Source organism: Leptonychotes weddellii, chromosome 8 (assembly GCF_054177405.1).
Source record: "Leptonychotes weddellii isolate Sample4059 chromosome 8, ASM5417740v2, whole genome shotgun sequence".
In the NCBI taxonomy this organism is placed as follows: Eukaryota; Metazoa; Chordata; class Mammalia; order Carnivora; family Phocidae; genus Leptonychotes; species Leptonychotes weddellii.
Genome location: NC_138376.1, coordinates 46,784,459 through 46,804,984, shown reverse-complemented (window position 1 = coordinate 46,804,984; position 20,526 = coordinate 46,784,459). Strand labels below are relative to the sequence as shown.

The 20,526-nt window shown below is 36.7% G+C and overlaps 1 protein-coding gene and 1 pseudogene across 1 annotated transcript in view; one reads left to right on the top strand and one right to left on the bottom strand.

Moving 5' to 3' along the window:
- LOC115942618 (protein eyes shut homolog) overlaps positions 1–20,526 on the top strand; it is a 515,538-nt gene that overhangs the window by 249,659 nt on the left and 245,353 nt on the right. The window lies entirely within an intron of this gene.
- On the bottom strand, positions 9,481–20,413 carry LOC145722884 (small ubiquitin-related modifier 2 pseudogene; annotated as a pseudogene).

Sequence of the window (20,526 nt, the reverse complement as noted above, 5' to 3'; positions counted from 1 at the left end):
TGATTTCTGTATTTGTGTACATCCCTTGATCTATGACTGCCTTTTGCTTGATCCCTATCTGTCCAGTTATTTATGTCACCTTCTCTCTCTGTCTTGTCTGCTCCACTCTTACTTCTCCATCCTTAACTAGGCACAAGTTAGAATTAAAAGGGTCTTTTTGTACAGCTCTTCCTAGCTATCCTAATTCTCTCTAATAGGACACTTGTTATTGCAAACTCAGAACAAATTTGTCCCTAAAAAACATGCAAATTAAGGTCCTTTTTAGGTATATGAATGTTGTTGGAATTTCTTCTGTATTTAAGGGTCCCTGACAATAAAATACCATAGCATGATTGATAAGAACTTATTTTCAAAAATTAGTGGAATGAGCTCTAAGGTAAACATGTAAAAGATGACTTTGATTTTTATTTTATTATTAGCCGCTGAGAATAAATATGAGAGTATTTCCTCCTACTAATTTACGTTGTACCTGCAGATAGATGGCAGAAGTAGAATGAACTTGAATAAGCTACCTGTAGTGATTGAGGTCAATTCAGTATCAAGATAGAAGTTCTTCTTAAATGAAATGGAGCAGAGATCACAGCTCTACAGGTAGATTGTAATTCATACTCATGCACAGTTTGTCTTTCATTTCAACAGATTTTGAAAGGGATCACATAGAGAGAGTCTTAGTTTTCACAAGGGTTATTCTCCTTTGGGGAAGTTCAGAAAAATTGTCTTACCATATATATATACTTTTTAAAGTTTCTGAAGTTTAAATTTTTCTGCCACCTTTTGTGTCTCTCCTATACAAAAGCTGACTCTTTATTCAGCATTTTGTTCTGTAAAGAAATCTTGTGTCATTTCCTCTAGGTAATTTACTGTGTTATTATCTGCATGTTTTAAATCCACACAGCCTATTCTACCTTCCTTAGCTTTCTCAAAGACTTATCCAGAGGTGTAACGTTATCCATGTATGTCTAAGGCACATTCCAGTATCTAGTGATTCATTTTGGTTAACAAACTCTTAGGGTAGCCAAAGCCAAGTGGATTTTGACCAAGAACTGCATGAGTGTCAGAAGTACACATCCCGGGGCGCCTGGGTGGCTCAGTCATTAGGCATCTGCCTTCGGCTCAGGTCATGATCTCAGGGTCCTGGGATCAAGCCCCACATCCAGCTCCCTGCTCAGTGGAGAGCCTGCTTCTCCCTCTCCCTCCGCCTGCTGCTCTGCCTACTTGTGCTCTCTAGCTCTCTGTCAAATAACTAAATAAGATCTTTAAAAAAAAAAAAATAGTACACATCTCAATCAGCAACTTTTGAGTAGCTGGTCAGTGTAAAGGAATGCCTGCATGGTTTAAGGTCAATTGATCAGAGGCTGGAAAAGTTTCTAATAGTTGGGCAGTAAGAAACTTAGAACTTGCTCAAACTCAAACATCAGATAAAACCATTGCAAGCATTTTTGACACATCATCTTGTTAGATATTTGGTCCAGAAAACAAAATAAACTGATAAAAACAAAATAAACTGAGTTTTGTCAGTGGACTGATTTTTTTACCTCCTGTTTGATCTTACTAATTTCTCTGAGATAAAAACCTCAAAGAGGTAGAGGTATATGTATATGTGTGTGTTTGTGTGCTTGTGTGAGTACATATCTGTGCAAACTGCTTTTTATTTTTAATCAGTGCATTTTCCACAATTGTTTGATTAAGAAAGTAGAAAATAAATTTATATAATGCAAAGCTAGCATTAACCTTAAAGAATGGGAAATAAGAAGAATTCAGAGTAGGATTGCTTTTGACTGTATCAAATGAAGAGATTTAGTGGTAAATAATTTATGAAAAATAAGAAAGGAACAAATGACAACTTCTTACAATACCTGCATGTATTGTCAAAGGCCTTTCAGACAACTCTGCTCAAAATCGGTTTCCATTGCTTTGCTATGTTCGCCACATAAATTCTCTGTATTACAACTAGTTGCGCAGCTGGTATTAACCTATAACTCCATACAGAGAATGATCAGGAGACTACCCAAGTTTATGTAAGAAGAAAGAATATCCATAAGGTATTATCAGCTCTAATTTTGAGAGTAACTCAGGATGTCTTTTATGTCTCTGATTTTCTAAAATGTGAAAGTTTTTCACACATTCCTGATAGTTAATATTATATAAGCTATGGATTGCATGCCTTTAGTCTTAGGGCCCAGAAACTATGTAATAGCAAGAATCTTCACTTCTTAAAACAGATGGTGGCTTTTGAACTGTTCTAAATCTATAAGATATTAGATTTATTCATAAAACGTTGCCATGTCAATATGGAAAGTTTGGCAAGATTTTCATCTTAAAAAGGTCAAACTTCATCACTTCAATATTAATTTCTGTATCTTTTCCATCAACACTTCCATCTGGTATTTCTTAGAGGACATGTAGGAAAACTGTAGCTAAATATAGGAAATATAGCATAATACTTTATAATTACATTGACTTGTACCTAAATACATATACCTAAACATTACTCTTATTCCATTATCCATACATTACACACTAATCATACATAACATGTCCAGTACTAGCTGAACAGCAAGTTATAATGTAGTTTATTTGTATTGAATTGGGACTAGCTACTATAAAAAAAAATTTATTTCATTAAATAACATTAGGAAAATCTTTTAGAAGTCTGTGGGTCTAGGAGTTGGTGATTTTAGTACTGTTTAGGATTATCGGATAGAGTCTTCTGCTAGCATATATGGTTTTGTCTATAATTTGCATATATCTTGAGAAACAAGGAAGTGTCAGTTTGGTGTTCAGTGATGCAGACATAGAATGGAGCTTTCTAAATAAAGACATCATAATCTGAATGTGAAGCTGAGTCTACATAATATGTTCACTGGTTAATATGTCAGTTATGGACTCGACCAGCCAGTAATATAAAAAAAATTCCAAGTGATTGACTGTGTAATCACATGCTCGTTCCTCTTAATTGTGCAGTTCAGTTCAAATTGTCCAAATGGAATGGCTGTTAACAAAGTTACAAAAGTGAAGATTCAGGTCCATAACTCCTCATCTTCTGGTGTGCTAAGATGCCAAGAGAGCCAGAGAACTGATTGACCCCCGAGGCCTTCGAGCAACCACAAAGACTCTACTGGAGATAAATGAATATAGCAGTTGACAAGTACAACTGTAACATGAGAAATAAATTGGATTTTGAAGAAAGATTAGAAATTTACCAGAGGGACAGCAGATGGAAGAGGATAAGCAATGACATCTTGGTACAGAACAATGTCATGGCTCATGTGGGAAATTGTATAAGATTGGGTAAAATGGGAACATAAAGTTTGAGGTGAAAGTTAGATCATCATCTAATGCAGAGGTTCACAATAAACTAAAATAAAAGCCAAGAAATTCTTTTGAGAATTAGCAATGTATGCTGAAGAAAGCTTCACATTTTTTTTCATCCTTTATTGTTAATGGTAGATTTCTACAACCGTCAAGGCAATTGAGGAAGGTGGAACTATTCTTGTATGGTGGCAGAGTAAACAGCAAAATGAACTTCAATCCCTAAAAGTCTTTGCTCTCTGTAATTCTAAAATGCATGTACACTATCATCTTTAAGACAAGATTATATAAGAAAGTAACAGGAAGCAAATGAAGACTTAGGGGCAAACTGAATATATAGGAATTAGGTCAGAAAAGCAATAATTGATAAAGTCAGAGAACACTGCCACACAGGGCAGTTAAAGGGATATAACATGTTAAATAATAAGATTCATGAGAAAATGTCAAGGGACTATTTGTTTATTTTTTTGTTTTGTTTTGTTTTAAGATTTTATTTATTTATTTGAGACAGAGAGAAAGAGAGAGAGAGCACATGAGAGGGGGGAGGGTCAGAGGCAGAAGCAGGCTCCCTGCCGAGCAGGGAGCCCGATGCGGGACTCGATCCAGGGACTCCAGGATCATGACCTGAGCCGAAGGCAGTCGCTTAACCAACTGAGCCACCCAGGTGCCCGGACTATTTGTTTATTAAGTAAAGACATGTTGAATTAACAATACAGATTTAAATCCCATGTATTTTCCAACCTGCTTCTATAGGACCCACAGCTCTCCCTAATTGGGATCCATCATCATGGTTAGAGGATATTTGATTACTGCCTTAAGCAGCTACCAAGAAAGATATGTGAAAGTTCTTTAAGTCCTATTCTTAGTGGTAGGCTTCAATCCTTGACAACATATTTATCTTAATTAACTTCTGTAGAATAATTTTTACAGAGTGGACTCAAAATATAGACAATCTTACTTATTTAAAAAAATGGCCAGCCACCTAACTTTCTAAATGAAGCTAAAAGAAACTATGCAAGCTTCTTCCTCAACAAATTGACCTTGACTTCATCAATATACTGAATAAAAAGAAGATATATATTGAGATAAATTGTTTTACAATTTAACATCTGTGAACTCTGTTCTACCTAACAGATTCATTTAAGAATAGTTTAAGGCTTTTCAAAAGATACACTGAATTTTTAAAATTGAAAGCTGGTTTCATAGACAGGTACTGGTACTAAACCAAAGTGTTTAAACTCAATAAATATAGAACAGAGATTTTTAGTATTTCTTCAGATAATTTATTCTAATGCCACCATAAGAGGCAGTAAATTCCTGTTTTATAGTATTTGATATAGAATTCTGTCCTGGTCCCTCCTACTTTTCAACTTGGTAATAGTCGGCTTAATTCCAATTTCTAGTAATATTTGAACCTCAATCCTGCCTTCAAAGACAATGTTATAAAGATAAAAAGGAGATTCCAGGACAAGACCCTGTAGCAAATACCATAAAAATTCACACAGGAGCTTAGTAGACACCTCAATAAAGCTCCCATCATTTGGGGGGCAGAAATTTTCAATCCTATGTGATGGACTGGGATGAACTCAACCATGCCCTGAGAATCTCTTCCCATCTCCCAAATGAATAAAATAGCAAAGAAGCCTTCTCCTGCTTGCATTGTACTAGGAATGACACTCATTTCTGCCTGTAGGGTGCAGTAGTAGAGACTGTTCTGAAAGAAAATTCTAGCTCCTCTTGTTTATAAACCTCAGAGAAAATGATGGAAACACAATTCCAGCTTAGCATAGTCTCTGTGGAGAATTCATGGAACAAGAGAAAGTAAAGATTTAGATTGTTTGCACAGAAATCACCAATGAGGGGGGCACCTGGGTGGCTCAGTCACTTAAGCGGCCAACTCGATTTCGGCTTAAGTCATGATCTCAGGGTCCTGGGATCAAGCCCTGTGTTGGGCTCTGTGCTCCAGGGGAAGTCTTCTTGAGGATACTGTCTCTCCCTCTCCTTCTATCCCTACCCCCCTAAAATAAATAAATAAATAAATCTTTCAAAATTTTTTTAAAAAATTACCAATGAGCAAGGCTGATCTTTGGACACACATGTGCAAGCAGTCCTGAGGATTCCTAAAAATATTTGGAGATGGAGATTCTATAATAGACTGTAATTCCTGCAGTTATGTCTCAGCCACTGAGACTTAATAACTAGTATCTTAGGTCAGGTTCTTTGGAAATAGACAATAGAGATTTGCATGCAGGAAGCTGATTAGAGAGTGCTCATGTGAATAACTTCATAGGTCAGTGAGAGAAGAGCACTGAGAAGAGGGAGAAGTTGAATTGCAAAGCAGCTGCAACAGAGGCTTCAGCTGACCCTACGGGAAACCCTGGAGTAGGGATGTTCATAGTTTCCTGAATTGAGTCAAGGGGAGCTGGGCCTTTGTCCCATCACCAGGAGACTGAAGGCAGCATACCACAGCAACCACTATGTCTGGTGAGGCTCATGGCTACGTCATCACTTAATGGCTGATGAAGTCCAGGACTTTTCAGTTTGACTTACACATAAGCAAACTAATGTTGTTTTTAGATAAACCAGACACATATCACAACATCCCTTTAACTCCCACCATACTAACCAGAGGGCTGAGTTCCCCACGTTAGTGACCTGGTTCTATTCAGTCTTATCAGGAGTCACCTAAAGAAGCAGTGGCTCGTAGGAAGAGCAGCTCAATACTAATCACATCAAAACCCCAAATGCCAATTTTATAGGTGTGTATCAGCATGGACATAGCCACAAATAATGCTATTCTGTGATTTATCATTAAACCATAGACCACTGTCCAAGTAGGGTATACCTAGGTTTAGGGCAAAAGGGTAGATCTTTATATGTTCATTATGATTCAAAATGAAAGCACGGGACACCTAAAGGGCACCTGGAAACAGGGAAGTGAGGAAGCAAAGCATTCTCTGTATAACTACAAAGAAGTCTTACCTGTCTGCTCCTTTCTTTGAAACATAATCACACTCGTTTTTTTGCTATACAGGCTCCTATGAGTGTCATCTATATGAAAGTTCTTTGGAAAGCATCAAGTGTCCCTCAACTGAATAGTATTATTATTACAGTTTATCATCCATATAAGTCTATTTCTTCTATTGCTGCCCTAGGAACAGAAGAATTGCTCACTACTTTTTTTTTATTTTATAGCATCTTATTAAAAACACCTCATAAAAACTTTAATGAAGTTTTCTGCAGATTTTTCTCCTTCCAGTAAAGTAAACTTACTTCCTCATGGTTTTGTTCTCTAAGCATTCAGTTATTTTAGACACTATTTTCTGGATGTCCTCCAAAGTTTTCCACAGCCCTATCAGTTGAATTTTATGTGCTGACTCCTTTTTTTTTAATAGACAGAAAGATCAAAGACATCACATATATTTCTTCTCCCTGTGGAATTTTCCTCTAGATTACTAGCAGCATGTTTTTCAATCTATAAGCAGATCTCAAATATCATATGTATCAATTTACATTTATTAAATTTCCATCATGGCTATTGTTCAAAGAATATATTTGAGGGAGGCATAATATGTTTATTGAAAGTAAAAATCTCCATTATTTCACCTCTCTTCCAGCATTTCTCCTTTACATTCATGGTTTAGACACTGTCCATTTGTCTGTTTCTTGGAAGGATGCCAGACAAAGGCTGTTCACAGAGCTATATGATCACACAGCATATATTCCAATGTGTCTTTAAAATCTGTTAAAGAAGTTTTGGGGACAACAGATATATATTTTGTGTGAAGTTAGGGATGTTCCCGGTGGCTTATTCTGAAAGTCACTGCCTTTCCAATGTTAATTGGGCAGTGGGGTGATTAATCCACCACCTTTTGGTGAAAATGCTTTTGAAATTCCTTGCTCATTAAGCTCATCTCCTTTTGTAGTTTCATAGATGGGAAAGTGATAAGCTTGGACCAGGAGCAGGCTCTGTTTGGTATGGTATAAGAAGCAGATGAGTAGGATCAGAAAGTGAGCACAAAAAAGTCTGTACTACAAAGAGCAGATTTGTTATTATGTCAGCAGAAGAGAAGCCTACCCAGATAATTGTGAGATAGACATATCTGGTAAGTTTTGGGTGGATGCAACAAACAAGATTGTATTTACAAAGATGTACTAGACACTTCACATGCATAATAATCTCAATCTAGTTCATTTATTCATGCTTATTAACAGCTATATAATTATAGTATTTATTCTGCACCTATACGACAAGCGCTGTAAAAATACTTTTACACACAATCTCATTAAATTTGACAATATCTTTAAGGGGTACTTACTTTTATAATACTCATTTAAGAGATGAGTAAACTGGGGCTTAAAGCAATTAACTAATTTATTTAAGGTCATGTAACTAGTAACTGAAGCAGGGTTCCCACCTGGACAGTTTTACTCTGGATCTCTTATATTTAACCACCATACTACCCAGCTCATTGTTGTTCAGATTTTCCTGCCTAAATTAATACTCCTAAAAGGAGATAATCTCAAATCAAAACATCTATAAGGAGTCCCTCCCTCATCATCTATCTTTCAAGCACAGATTATGTGGCTTATAGTCAAGGTCTTCTTCCCTATACATCTTTATCCTCCTCTGCTCCCCACCATGGACTGTCCCATTGCGCTAAATCCATGGTCCCAAACACAGTCCTACCTTTTCCTACCACATTTATTTTAGCTAATGCTACAGTTTCTCCCCTGAAATGCTCTCTCTATTCATTTCTCCTAACTGTACACTACCCTTCCTATAAGCCTGCCTCCTTTAGAAGCTAGCTTAGACTGATCCTCTTCCTTGTTCTCAACTCTTAGCATGCTCTTGTGATACTCTGATACTCTTCTGATACTCTACTGACCTTTCAGATGGATGGTTACCTCATCTCCAAAGCCAAACAAACATGGAAGGCTTGAGTATGGGACAAGTAGAAGAAAAACAACTAGAGAGACTTCATTATGGAAGTCTTACTAATGGAGATCAGTTAAATAGATGAAGGCCATGGAAACTTAGCTTCTTAGATTATTTAGGCAGCAGATTTGGCATAAGCAAATACACAAGTGATAAATGTTCATATAAGAAATTAGAAAATTTATTTAATCCTAATGAGAATTCTAGAAGTTGTGTTGCAAAACAAAAAGGAGTGGCATTAGTAGAGGGCCTTCAAGATTAGACAGAGAAGTTGTTCTCCTTTTTTCTTTAAAAAATGTGTAAATGATGATATTAATAATAAAATAACTACCACTAATTAAGCTCTTACTACTTTGCACCCACACTTTAAACTCTTTCCCTGGATTTAATTATTTATTCCTAATACCCACCCAGTGAGGTACTATTATTCCAAAGAGGACACTAAGGTACACAGAGCCTGAGGGCATTGTGAAACCACAGTTTTTACTCAGGAAGTCTGATTCCAGAGTCCAACTCTAATCATTACCCACTATATCATGTATTATATTATAGACAATAAATGTAAGGAAAATGTTTCATACTTTCACATTTCATGAAACCCTTAAGACATATCAAAAACTCCCTAACTTTTTTTTTAAACAAGAAGTTTATTTAAACAACAAGATGCTTGACTTCAAGGAAAAGCTATCTAGGATTCATTTCTTTTAGAGTAATTGATCCCTATTTAAAGACAGGTTGCCCTCAATGTAACAGCTATGTACAAAAAAAGTTATAAAATTGTCCTTGGTTTTACAACAACAAATGAAAAGCATTAAAATTCTCGAATTGAACAAGGTATGTAAGGATTTTTATGTTGTCCTTTTTTGTTAAACAGTGAGAGCAGAATAACCTACTGGAATATAAAGATAAGAGCTGAGTGAGCATGCCACTAATGGAGAAATGGGGTATTTTCAAAGAACCAGTATTTTTTCCCCGTCCCATATCCTTTTGATGTTGATCCAAACATACCATTGGCCAATTAGTAAAAAAAAAAAAAAATGGAATTTGCTTGTGCACAGACACAGTACTTTATGTACAATTAAAGAGTAAGGAAGGGGAAAATGAAAGAATAGAGATAACAGTACCATAGTAGTCAGGATGTGGTGGAACCAACTTGCAGTTTTCTCATTGAGAGATGTCTTCTTGGTCTGAAGGAACAGAGTTCTTCAGTAAAGTAGCAGGTTCCCTTTTTAGTAGACACCTCCTGTCTGCTGCTGGAACACATCAACTGCATCTTCATCCTCCATGTCCAGCTGTGCAGGTGTGTCCGTTTCATTGATTGGCTGCCCATCAAATCGGAATCTGATCTCCCTCATTGACAAACCCTGTCGTTCACAATAGGCTTTCATTAGTTTACTAAGTGTCATCTTAATCTTAAACCGCACCACAGAACCATCCTGCTCCTCCACCTTCCAATTAATATGATCGTTGTTCTCAGTCATGACTCCTTCCTTGGGCTTTTCAAGGCCATGGCAAGTGCCTTGGCAAGCACCTCCTCAGCTGCCACTTCACAAAAAGAGGTACCAGGTTGAGCACAACACACACCAAAAACTCCCAGACTTTTTTTTTTAAACAGTTTCTTTTTTTTCTTTTTTTTTAAGATTTTATTTATTTATTTGAGAGAGAGAGTGAGAGAGAGAGAGAGAGCACAAGAGGGGGGAGCGGGAGAGGGAGAAGCAGACTCCCTGCTGAGCAGGGAGCCCGATGCGGGACTTGATCCTGGGACTCCAGGATCATGACCTGAGCCGAAGGCAGTTGCTTAACCAACTGAGCCACCCAGGCGCCCCCCAGACTTTTTAATTCTAAATTATGCCTTATTAAATTAGTAGACATAACAGTGTTAAAAACTCAACTGATTATTATAAAAATATATACAAAGTATAAAACTTTATTTTCTATTTTCAATTTTGCTTTATGCAATTACCATTTTCTTTCAGGGAATTTCACAAAATAAAATTTAGTGAAAATTATGTTTTAATTGTGATGCTATATTGAAAGAAAAATAGAATCAGTATACCATCTGTCAATTCTAGATATAACAAAAGGAATAGATAGAATTATTTTTACTTAGCCTACATAATATATAAGTATGGTAAAGTTAAAGATGTTTTAAAGACATTTATGAATTATATGCTGCTGTACTTACTGCAAGTCAGATTTTTCATGTATTTGCTATTATGAAGAAGCCATGGCATTCTGTTACTTAAAATTCATTAGGCTGTAATTATTAGGTATTCTACAAAAAGCTTTTAGAAAAGATACTTTTATCCTTGAAAATTTCTTAGGTCAATTATATTCTATCATAGACACATTTTTTTTAGGTCCTGAAAGGCAGGAAAGTTCAATACAATTTCCTTCAATCTAATAAGAGGAGAGATGTTATATTAAAAACGAGTATTTCTAATTAAAAGATTTACACAGACTAATATATGATTTTTCAGATTTTTCTCAAGCAAAAATACTGTAGTCTCTTAGATATGCACTGTCTCTAGCATCACCAGTTTTGTTGAAATGGATTTAAGACATTCAATTCATAGAATAGGATAAAGGAATATGAACTACAATAATATTTATTATTTGAGAGAATAGTTGCTTTTAAAATATTACATGGGAGTTGTTCAAAAATATGTTGTCTCAGTGCTTATTAAAAGAGTTTTCATTTCTGGATTAATTGCTAGATTCAGGAATCAGAAGAGTCATATTTTGATTGTATGGGATAATTCTATTGATCCATTGAAAAGATGACAATTTTATTTCTAAAATTTTACCTTAATGGTCCAAAATACTTAATTAGACACCCTTACAAAAATGAAGGGGGGGAAATCGGAGGGGGAGACGAACCATGAGAGACTATGGATTCTGAGAAACAAACTGAGGGTTCTAGAGGGGAGGGGGGTGGGGGGATGGGTTAGCCTGGTGATGGTTATTAAAGAGGGCACGTACTGAATAGAGCACGGGGTGTTATATGCAAACAATGAATCATGGAACACTACATCAAAAACTAATGATGTAATGTATGGTGATTAACATAATAAAAAAAAACAGTATAGAAGAATACATGAACTCGGAGTTTCCATTATGAGAAGCTAATGATTACTGTTCTGTGTAAACTGTATTTGGAGCTTTCCTGGGCCAAGAAATACCATTAAAAATTAAAGTGAAAAAAAATAGAAAAAAACAGTATATTTTAATGCTTTCTAAAGCATTTAAATGTGAGACCTAAAAGTTGCATTAAAGATAATATAGTTCAACCTCTCATTTTTCTGCCAAGGGAACTCCGTGCCAGAGAGGCAAATGTACTTTCTTGGAGCCACATGACTCAAGGAAATATAGCAAAGTTAAAACTAGGGTCCACGTTTGGCACTCTTTCTCTTGCCCCCATCTCTTTTTTTTTTTTTTTTTTTTAAAGATTTTATTTATTTATTTGACAGAGAGAAACACAGTGAGAGGGAACACAAGCAGGGGAAGTGGGAGAGGGAGAACAGGCTTCCCGCGGAGTGGGGAGCCAGATGCGGGGCTCAATCACAGGACCCTGGGATCATGACCTGAGCCGAAGGCAGATGCTTAACGACTGAGCCACTCAGGCGCCCCTCTCCTGCCCCCATATCTATGTCTACTTTTATAGGTGACATACTACAACCTTATCTTTCTTCTTTATGTGACCTGTGTTTTACTTCCTATTTCACACAAAGAAAAGAGTTACCAGTTGTTTATTCATTACGCCAGGCCCACAGAACCCTTCACCCCGTCCTTTGTGAAAGGATCAAGAAGTCCAAATCAAATGACTCCTTTCCTCCAAGCCTGATCTGAAGCACTGCTTTTTGTAACAATCATGCTCATTTCTCTGGTCATGATAAGTGAAAATTTGTGATCTTGACTAACAAACAATTATAGATCTTAGAGAATCTATGGGCAAGTCTCACGGATTCTCATCCGCAACCACCTTGAACCTTGATAATTTAACTAAATATTAACTAAAATAACTAAATATTCCAGGTTTGCAGTTTCTGTAGATGTTTGAGATTTATTTATATTAAGTAGATATATTTTTTCATGCAGTCTTGGATGCATTGGTCCCCTATGTGCTTTTTAAGAAAAAAAAAAAGAAAGGAAAAGCATAAATCCATAAACCTATTCCCTTTTCTACTTAATAGTCTTCAACTATTTCCTTAGCCATGGAATCTAAGTTCTATGTGAGCGGGCTATTTTTTAATCACTACTATTCCCCAGAGCTTAACTTGGAACTAGCATACAATATATATTCAATAGATATTTTTCAAATGAATGAACCAGGTTTACTTATCTTCCCTAATTCTTTTCTGCTATAAAGTAAATATTCCCAGCCCCTAACCCATTCCTCAACTGATATGATTTGGGAGAGCCTCACCATCCTAATTATTCTGTACACTCTTCATTATATCAGCTACCATATAAGCTGTCACAGACAGTGGAAGTCAGTATTCCCTGTGTAAGTGATCCGTATGCACTCAAAGAAGAAGGAATTTGCTTTTCTTAGCTTTCAGACCATTCAGATTATACTTTTAGTCAACTAAATCCTTAGGTCTTTTTCACATAAAGTGCCTGAAATTATTTAAGTTGCTTAGTCATACTGCCAGAGTTTACCACTCTTGTAATACATAAGTGTCCTCAGGAGATTTAGCACATTAAGTGAGGTTCTCAATCATTCACAGCTTGTGGTCAATTTCTCCCATCAGATATAATTTTCTCCTAACCCCTAGCTGAGAGCAGCATGCTAAATGAATGGGAGTTTTCAGAGAAGGGGTAGAGGATTTTGTAACTTGTGGCACTGTCCAGAAAGTCAAGTCTGAATACAGCTCCAAATCAAAGGGCCAGGGTAGATAGCAATATTAGGAAATGGACAAGGAAGAGGGCCAGGGTGGGAGTCAAACACAGCAAGGCATTTAGAATAATACTGGGACAAATTTTTTTCTCTATTCATGTATTTTCAGCATATATGATTCAGTAAATTTTAATTAGGAGTCTATGTATCAGGTAGTCTGGTAGCCTCTAATTATACAGGAGAAGAGGAAAATGTGGTTTTACCATTATAAAGTTCTAGTCTACTAAGGTAGAAAGGTAAGAAATAAGTAAACAAATATATAGTTAGTAATTGTGATGTGTCCCAGTTGAAATAGAGTACAGAGAGAGAGTATAATGGGAAGAGTGAACATTAAGGAGGGCATGTGTTATGATGAGCACTGGGTGTTACACAGAACTGATGAATCACTGAATACTACATCTAAAACTAATGATGTACTATATGTTGGCTAGTTGAATTTAAATTTAAAAACATCAGGAGAGGACTCTCCAATGAGGGGGTGATCAGAGATACATGCACAAGAAGGAGCCTGTCAATTGAAGAACAAGGGGAGGTATATGGACATAAATATACATGATATGGATACGGATATAGATTCAAATATATCTCAGGTAAAGGAAGAAGTCAGGATGAATAATGACTTCTATAACATGTTTTAAAAGGTGTTACCAAATCTGAGAAGCACTATAACTTTCTTTCCCCTCATAAGATGTCAGAAGCTCACCACCTGCACATGTTCAGGAGAATGGCCTCCTCACAGATCCATCTGCCTAGGCTCAAATTGTCTATTTGAAGTGTGCTGTTCTGTAAAGGAGTTCAGTTTCCACCCAGCTGGGCATAAAGGAGCGGGCTGCCACAAACTGCTGCGTGTGAATCCCACTTTTTAGCCTGTGCCTATTTTATCACCTCGTTTCAGTGTATCTTTAGATAAACTGGATTGTCCCTCTTGTGCCTCTTAAGCACACAGTATAGCAGCACCCATGTAAGTACTTCAGTCAGATCGTGGCCTATCTGATCTCTCAGCCAACCACCTCCTGAAAGTTTGTCCGAACATTCCCCTAGGATATATTTGACAGGTCACAAGTTGGGCTAGTACAAGCTACATACAGGTATGTCTCTTCCCCAACTCTGTAAAACACACCCATCTCGGTATGCCTCTGAGGCTCCAGAGACTATTTATCTGGGCTTACATACCTTTAATTTTTAATGGATTTCGAAGTGATACTGAAATTCAACCCAGTCTGCATAAATTGATTTTCTATGATGTGGTCAATGCTCTACTGGGTACTATGGAGAATAGAAATGTTGATCACAAAAATACCATTAAAAATACTCACTTTAGTTAGTGATAGACATGCTAAAGTGTCAGAGGTGAAATACACCAATTTCTATAACTTGTTTTGCAATGTCTCACAAAAAAAATAAGGTAAAATGATGGGTGGTTAGATGGACGGATGCATGGAGGCATGAGTAGGAGGATATATATGTGATAAAGCAAATACAGCAAAATATTAATTGTAGGATCTATGTGGGTATATGATGGTTCACACTGTGAAACTCCTTTAACTTTTTTATGTTTGTAACTTTTGATAATGAAATATTGGAGGAAAACAATCACTGTGTACCTGAATCTTACCATGCAAGTAGGAATAAACACCCACACATGAAATAATTGCTATACTGTGAGGTGCTGATTGTAAGAGCAATGGAGATTCAGAGAGAAATCAACATGGATTGGCATAAAAGGAAAGAGGACCACTTGAGACTTGAAGGTGTAGGATTTTGAAAGATGAAGTGGAAGATGGAGAGCATTTCAAATGGAGGAAAACAGCATGAGCAAACACCTGGAGGATGGAGCAGAAACACAGGTGTTTAAGAAAACAAGACAACTGAATCTGGTGGGGAATCGTCAGCAATAATTTTGGATACACATAACAAAGCTAGAAAACGGCAGGTCATGATGGGTTGAAAAAGACATGATCCCTTCCCTTAAGTAGTCAATAATATTTGGGCACAATAAGAGGAAATAAATATCAGATTTACAAACAATTTTCAGACATTCTTATAAAAATTTACAAAGAAAGTTATAAGATGAACATAGGCACTCAAACAAATGTTACAGTCCCTACAGGCAGTCATTACTCTGGTGACACAAAATAATTGGATGAAAAAACTTTGGGCCACCTTTGTCAGCTTATACTAGGGAAGTCAAATCTTGTGTCTGTACAGGGCCATTCAGATCCTCCCTTTCCCAAGACAAAGGATTCTACCACATTAGCTTTTCCTGGACGAGCTCAGAATCAGCAGAATCAACCTTGGCAGCAAGGCACTGTCAGTTCCCTCCAGTGCGTGCTAGCCCCCTCACCCAAGCAGAAAGCAATGCAAGACCAAATGGAAACAATGGAATATATTGGAAAGGTATGGGGTAACTCAAGAATTAAAATGAAAGCTCAAGGATCAGTCTCAGAAATCACAGAAACCAGGATATATACCAGAGATTCTGGTCACCCTCTTCAGGGTGCAATGTGGATAAATTCCAGTTGTTCTCATAACCATTTAAAGTTCAAAATCAAGGGAGAGTGGTTCTGAGGGGACCAGTTTCTGTTGCATCCCACCCTGTGACCACAGAAGGGTGGTCACCTCAAAGAGAGCCTCACCAAAAATGTATTTAATGAGGACGTGTAGTTTCTCCAAGCAAGTGACTTAACCCTCAGAAACACACATGAAAAGGGAATAATAGTAGCGTCCATCTCATAGGATTGTGCAAGAACCAACTGAGATAAAAATAATAAAAGAGAACTCATATAATGCTTACTATGTGACAAATACTGTACTAAAGATTTCACAAGTATTAAGTAATCTAATCCTTATAACTTCTCTTTGAGATTTATGTAATTAAACTTTGCAGCTCATATTTCAAAATTTAACTCAAAGTTGACAAGAAATACTCATTCTGTCAGGCATTTTTCTGCCTGGGTTCTGAATGCTCATCAAGTATGTATCTTTTGAAATGCATCCACTTGAAAACCTGAGCTTTATCTTCTCAGTTCTCATTTTTGTAAAGATTCTCTCTCATTTACCCTTTTCCCCACTGCATCCTGATATGATAAGTTTTTGCGGGTTTTTTGTGGTTTTTTTTTTAATATTGGTGTTCCCATGTGTTCTCCCCTTGGCTAAAGACCATCCTTACTAACAATTTCAAATTCCCTACTGAAAGGATTGAATTATTATCCTTTCCCAAAAAATATTTCATTACTACAATTTTATCTGTTTTTTGTACCTAATGACTAAAACTAGATCTGGGAATTGAAAAAAAAACATCTGTACCTGGGGAAATAGGTGCTTAAATTTAATACTTGGCTAATTTCAAATATGGAATAATGAGAAGGAAAACAGCCATTAGGTGAGATGCCCTCAATGGTGGGGTCAAGGCATCTGGTCAAGTGCCCCATGTTATCATTAACACCCAGCATGGCTTCTGCAAAAAAAGAGGGGGTGGAGTTTGGAATTTGCAGTGACTGGCAAGCTAAGCCTGACCCCTGCCCTACAATCTTCAAAGAGAATAGAAAATGTAATGAGCCACTGAAATCATGACCTCCTGACAGATTGTACCTCATTTCTAGGTGAGAATCTGCAAGATTCTCCAGAACAATTATAGAAACAATTTTTCAGGCAAAGAAAAATTGTGATGATAAAAAACATATACCATAATCAAATGCAAATGTCAATATATGACATGCTGACTTTCTCTTATAGATGAAGTTTGTAAGGAGAAAAGGCAGGGCTTACAATTGACTTGTTCCTTGTTTTAAGGAAGCTTAAGCAGTTTTTTGAATATAATATTCTCCCAAGAGGGGACTTTTTTTTCCTCAGTAAAAGGAAAGGAAATAAGTTCTGCTGTTGTTCTGTTTGCAAAAAAAAGAGAGAGAGAGATTAATATTTGAGTCCCCTTTCAACTCAGATTCATACTTCACAATTGAATTTAGATGTAGAGGAGGGTAGGCATCAACTACCATGTGGCCTCTTATTTTGTCTCAAGATGCTCATGGAGATGGCCATTTTCTCTCTCTGGTGAATCCAAATGGATAGATGGATGTAGATGATAGATAAATAGATAGATGATAGATAGATAGATAGATAGATAGATAGATAGATAGATAGACGATATATAGATAGATAAGCATTCTTAAAAGTTCTGGAATATCAAACCACATTTTAAATTTTTCTTCCCCTTAGATTCCTTTTATACTCCAATTCGGAAATCTAGGTCTTCAAACTGTCATTGTTTGCTCCTAGGCAGGCATGAAAATTTCAAGGTCTGACCTCCAACTTCAGGGAGCTAACATTCTCAATTATATTTAAAATCTCTAAAATACATTGCATATATATATATATGTATAATATTAAATATATATAATATTTAACTTGCTAATAACTTCTTTTGCCAGACATAAAAAAAATTAGTTACTCTGAGTGAAAAACAGAATTTAAAAATAAATATATGTCAACAATCCTAAAATATTTGCATTTACCATTTTAAAGTTTTTAAAAGATTTTGTATTGTTAAAAAGTAAATATTAGGCAGCATTTTTATTATCAGATAAAGAATGGATTACTATAACCTGGCTCTCTAGCCTATTTTAAAACTATTTTCAAGTATCTGTGGACAACAGATGCTCACATAGTCAAAGAGATGATTTCACTGTGCCAGCAGTCACTGCTGGGCTAAAAATAATGTTGTTCCTATGAATACCCTATGTATTCACAGAGGGAGGTAGCTGAGTAAGGAAACTCCTCTTCCACTGGATTGATTACAATGAAACATTGTTTTTCAGCCAAAGATTATCTCAATTTTCTATATACAATGCTCTACATATAGCTAATCCATGTGGGACTTAAGAGACTAAATTTAGTCTCAGCCACCTTATTTTACATTTTTCAGGAGTTGCATCTGTCATTTGGCTTATAGTATCTCCTGTCTGGTCTAAACTGTTCACTTCTACCTTTTATTTTCTTGCTCATCTGGAAGCTAAATCAACAAAACAGCTTGGCACAGTAAATCATATGTTCTCACCATGGAGTTCCATCATATTTTTTAAAGTAAAAAGTCACTCAAAATAGTCTATATCAACAACATAAAAAAAAGGAAAGAAAGAGAAATTTTTCCCTAAAAGGAGCAGAAGGAATGTTAAGTACTCTAAGAGATATATGTTGAATGTCGAAAGACCAAAGGACCAATACATTTTCATAGCTACATTAAGTAACAAATGAAGCTGCACAGAATTATTCAGCTGAAATTCAAGCTGAGTTGAACAATGCCAGGGTACAGTCACTCACCTTACATGAGTGTTTTACCTTATAAGTGAACTTACATTCCACCTGAAGAGTTGGAATGTAAGTTCCTTGCCATCTGCCATTTTGATACTAGCTTTCATTGCATTTCTAACCAGAAAGCCTTTGTCTTTAATCATCTTAAGATAATATTGATGGGAAAAAAGCCATTAATGAAAGAACTTTAGCATACCTATATGTGAACGAAAAGCAGCTCAATCAAAATCATTTAACCAATGACCAAAGCTCTCTATTAATTAACAGATATTTTGAAGCATACTTCCCATTCAGTGTAGGAACTATAATGTCAACATGGAAGGAAGATAGGAAAGGTGTGCTTCACAAAAGCAAGACATTTTTTGGCTGAAAAGACCCTTGAAAGTACTTAGAATCATATTTTTAAGAAAATGTAGGAATATGACATATTTTCAGGGAAGAAATTTTCATAAACAAGACTAACTGAACGTAGGCCTCATTAGCATAATTGATGAAACAACTCCCCAGGTCCAGGGGCTGCAGGGCAAGGTCTTTATTAAAAAGTTCTCTGTGTATGCCTGGGGTATAAAGTCACAATGAACAATAAGTTTGCTTTGTATTTTCCCCCTTTATATCATAAGGGGCATAATACTGGTGGGATATTAAAGCAATGTATTTTTATTTCCCCTTTAAGTCTCTCTTAGTCATTTATCTCTGATGCTGAGGCTTCTTGCCCAGTGAAAAAGAACAAAGAGGCTGTTAAAAAGCTTTGGCCTCCAACTTCTTTGACTCTAGCAACAGTCTTAGAGGAGAGAGAAAGGAGTCTTCCAAACTCCTTCAGACTCCAGTAACATACCAAGAGTCTGCTTCCCCACACCTTCAGAGATAAATCCATAATTTGAGTAAGGGAGGTGGTACTATAAGAGCAGTCAAAGAAAATGAGGACCTACAGGTTAATGGGCATATTTATGACAAAGCTTCTAGGCATCTAGGAGTACTCCAACTTTGAACTCAGCATCAAATCCAACATGGTACAGGTAGGATGTCACAGAGGTAATGGTTGGGAGGTGGCTGATGAGGTGAACAGGAAACAGCAGTCCTAGCTCCTAATGACCTGTGTGTGGCATGAAAGCAATCTGGATGTTCCCATAGTCCTCAGGAAAGTGCTCAGTGAATATCCATTCTATAGCTGTGATCCTTCCCAATGCTGCACATCTCAACATAGAACACTGAGCCCTACAGTGGTGCATTTTATATTGTACACAAAGGCTGCACCAGTTACACTTGTGCTAACAGTGTCAGTTTTTCCACAGCCTCACCAGCACTAGATGTTTTCAGTCTTTTTAAGTAGTATTTCAATGCTATTTTATCACTATATTTAAAGATTTCTATTTAGCACTCTGGTCATAGGCCTTTCTTAGACTAACTTAAAAAGAAAAAGTTTTGTCACTCAGGGAACTCAGATGGCAACATAGGATGCTCCTGAACTTCCCTCTTTCCATACTCTGAATATACAGGTACATGAAGCAATTCCCATTGAAAGAAATTCAGAAACTAGCTGAGTAACTCCTACATGCCCGGCAAATGCATTGAAATGCATAAGAAAAACTGAGACACAATTTTTCCATAAACCCTACCTCTGGCATAGCACCAGAAAATCAGAAAGGAACCTCCAACTCCCAACTTGTCACTGAAAAACTGAAGATTTGGAAACACATCTAGCACCCCAACTTTTAAGGCTCCCACCATCAAATTGGCCCCCAAAACACCTAACTCTGAAAGCCAATGAGACTTGTGTCCACAAGACCCACAGAACTACAGAAAACAAAGGAATTCTTAATGGCATGTGAGCACTTGCCCCAGCTGCTAACACCCAAGGGCACATTGCAGAGGACATGGGCAAAAATAACCATCTCCCAGTCTTCACTGAAAGGGGTTTGACTGCATACTTGCCAAACTGAGAGTCCATCTTCCATTTTGCGCAAATCTAGGGGCTGGCTCTGATCCTCCACAGAGCCCAAGGTTGCTGAAAGGCATTTCTGAAGCTTTCTTCCTCTGATGTGCTCCAACAATAAAACAAAATTGCCAC